The sequence below is a fragment of the Melospiza melodia genome, unplaced genomic scaffold, assembly GCF_035770615.1.
Source record: "Melospiza melodia melodia isolate bMelMel2 unplaced genomic scaffold, bMelMel2.pri scaffold_32, whole genome shotgun sequence".
Classification (NCBI taxonomy): Eukaryota; Metazoa; Chordata; class Aves; order Passeriformes; family Passerellidae; genus Melospiza; species Melospiza melodia.
Genome location: NW_026948638.1, coordinates 6,521,276 through 6,524,885, shown reverse-complemented (window position 1 = coordinate 6,524,885; position 3,610 = coordinate 6,521,276).

The following is a 3,610-nucleotide window of genomic DNA, read 5'->3' as shown; positions in this document are numbered from 1 at the left end:
TACAAAACTTTTTGTGTAACTGACAATCTGTTAAACCACTAAGATACTGAACATGCCTCTGTTAAACACATATGTTAAAGATGAAAAAACCCAGGAACCTCCTCTTTCTTTTCCAGGCAACAAAGAAGTAGCGGGCCCTGGCCCTGGCCCCCATCTCAACCAAACCAAACCAAACCAAACCAAACCAAATCAAACCAAACCAAACCAAACCAAACCAAACCAAACCAAACCAAGCAACCGTGCCATGGGCCGAACCCCTTCTCCCCTCCCCAGGCTATCCCTTGTTCCCATCGGCCCCATTCTAACCAAAAGAAACCCCAACAACTAACAAACAGGAAAATAAAAGAGGACACAAAACCCCAATCAGAACAAAGCTAGGCAGAGCTATTAAAATCTTACCATCAAGTCCCCTCTCCCCAACACAACTGAAACCAAAAACCCCTACAACCTATAACCCATAAAAAATAACCCTCCAACTAAAATTAAACACAAAAAAACCCCCAAAACCAGCTATAAAACCAATCCTAACACAACCCAACCATTACTTCCACCACAAGTTATTGGTGGGTCAGGTGTTAACCCTTTCCATATTTCAATCCTCTTCCAAGTAAAAGAAAAATAAAATACAAACATATATTAAAAAAAAAAAAACAATTAAACCATCAAGATCAGTAAAGAAGAACAAATATCCCAATTAAAAAAGAAGAAAAAATACCTTAATCTTAAAACTAAAATACTCTTATAAACCATAAAAACCCTCTTTTTCTTTATAACACTTAAAACTATAAAAAATATTCAAATTAATATCAAACAAAAACCTCCATACTAAGAGAAAAAAAAAAACTGTAATTCCATAAAAAGTTTAAACAGAAATGAAAAGTAGTCTAGTACCCTCAAGAGGAGATCTCTATTCTCAGAGATAAAGATATTTTAGAAGTAAACAATAAAAACATTACCTTTGAACAACTCATCTTTAAAACAATACCTCATTAGTCGTCGTGGCCCACCAACAAGATGCAAACAATCTTGTAGCAATAAAAACAACTTCACAATACCAAATTTCCCCAGACAGCTGTTAGCCATGACAAAATTAAGAACCACAAAAACTATTTTTTCCTCTTAAAAAAAAATGTCCATAACCATAACAAGAAAACTTCTCTCCCTAAGTAAACTAAAAAAATCTATTCTAGAAATAGTAAACTAACTAGAAATTTTAAGTTTACTTAAGTTTACATTGTCAGTAAAACAAAAGTTGTAAAGAACAAAAGGTGTTCCAAAAAGTTTATTGTGATTCTTACTACCTTTTTTATTTTTTAACTTATTTTTAATGAAATTTTCCTTATACCTTTTAAAAATTTTAAGCCTACTTTACCTTTCTCATAATGCTGTTTCAAAACAAAATACATACATAAATAACTGACACTAAACCCCACCACACTCATCAATCCATTAATTAAGAAATATCAAGATTAGAAAAATCTGAATTTAACAAACAAAACAAAGTACAATGTTACCATAAACGTTTGACAAAGTTTCTCTGATTTTCTGAAGTTGCCAGTAAAGGCTGTTTGGTTGTTTTGAGCTCCTGAGAATCTCCTGTTGGTATTTCTCCAGTGAGTTTAACTCAGAGGACGCAAACAATTGTAATTCCTTTAAAATGTCTCTTTGAGTGAGCTTTTTGGGGGGAGTCAGGGCTTGTGTGTCCTGCTTGGCACGGCCCAGGCAGGGCTTTCCCAGCCACATTCCCCACTCCATTTCCCAGCTGGAGCTGCTGGTGCCTCTGAGTTGTGCTGCCCCAGCCCCAGGGACGCTCTCTTTGTCTGCCTATTCCCCCATGGTCTCTGGGCAGGATTGGCCTCAGTGGGGACTGCTGATATCCTCAGCAACTTGGAGGCTGCTGCTGAATTTTCCTGCTGCAGAGGCTTGTTCAGCCTTCAGCTCTTCAGTGCAGGAATTCAGTGTCCCAGGGCCCATTAACATTCAGAAGACCTTAACAAGCCAAGCCTCAGAGATAATTTTATTTCAGTTTCCAAATCTTGTGTAGTTAATAAGAGAGATTTCAGAAGTGCATTTAACTGAGTATGTTCTATTTTAAAAGACAGTGAGAAAACATTTTTTAGGTCCTGTTTAGGGTTCTTTTATTTATTTTATTAACAGGGGAATGTTAATAGCAATCTCCAATTGGCATTGAATCCAAGTACCTCCTCATGCAGTTTGAATACATATGAAAATCAAGACCCTTCATGGCTGACAATCAATCAGACTCTGTCCCTACTCCCACCCCACCATTTCCCTCATCCAAAGCCTGGCACCCAGAGCAGCCCTGGGCAAATCTGAGCTCCCTCCAGCCCAGGCTGCACCTGCAGCTTTCAGCTCCTTAGCTCCAACTCCCACCTGCTTTTCTTGGAGAAGGAGCTGCCTGAGACGCAGAGGGATGTTCATTTCTTGTCAGCCAACAAAGCCAAGGCAAGGCACAGCTCCGTCAAATGCAGAAATCATTCCTCTGCTGGATATTTAATCCACTTTCCAGAGGAGACAGTCTCAGAGCAATGGAAAACACCTTCTGTGCCCAGCACAGACCCCAAGGTCCCCCAAACCCTCCCTGCCCTGATTCTGCCCAGATTTGCTCTTTGCACACATGAGTCACACGCTGAAGTCAGCAGCTCCCTCCATATCACAAGGGAGGAAAAGAGAAAAGCGATGAAGAGCTCTCCTGTGCAGAGCCAAGGTGCAAGTGCAGCCCCTGCAGTTGGAACCACAACTCATCAGGTTTGTGTCCTTTGGGCTCAGGGACTGGTGACACTCAGAGGCACAGAAAGGTTTCTTGCCAACAAAGACAAGTTGAATATTTGAACAGTTTAATAACCATCATAGCTCTTCCCTCAGCTCTCTGGGATGTCCCAGCAGCGTCTGACATGTTCCCCATTCCCAAGGGATTTCTGTATAGGAAAATTTTTGGACAAGGACATAAGATAGATATAAACACAACAAGATGTTGAATATTGATATATTTATTTTAACTTCAGAAAGATTGAGGCACTCCCTGAGTTTCAAAGCATGAAATTACTCAGTTGAGAGGCACGTGAATGACCAGAGAGCATCCAGAGGAGAAAAACTGGGAGGAATGGGAAGGACATAGATCGAGCTGGTCTACTGAAGAGATGTCCTTAGACATGGCCATTTAAAAAGGAGAGCTGGAAACACCTGAAGAAAGAGTGAGAGGAAGTAATACACTGAATATTGGTGAGACAAGAAGAGAGGAAGATTAGTATTTCTTCACATTATGCCATCAGCACACTTCTCAGAAATTCCTGGTCCTGGTGGGAAAGCTTTGCAACATCATAAAAGTAGTCAAGGTACCCAGATAATAAAAATGTGCTTGTATATTATGAAACTAACAGGTAATAAAACCTGAGCCCCTTTGCAGGCAGCAATCAGTTGTGTGCCCATGAACAGGCAGTGCCACTTGTGCCCTGATGTGCCGAGTTGGGATTGGATCTGTCTGAGAGCACCTGAGGGAGAACAGAACACCGTGCAAGCTGCAGGTCGCTGACAGCCCTGCAGGGCTCCTGTCCCATCAACATCTTCTCTGCTCCAGTCTGAAACAGGG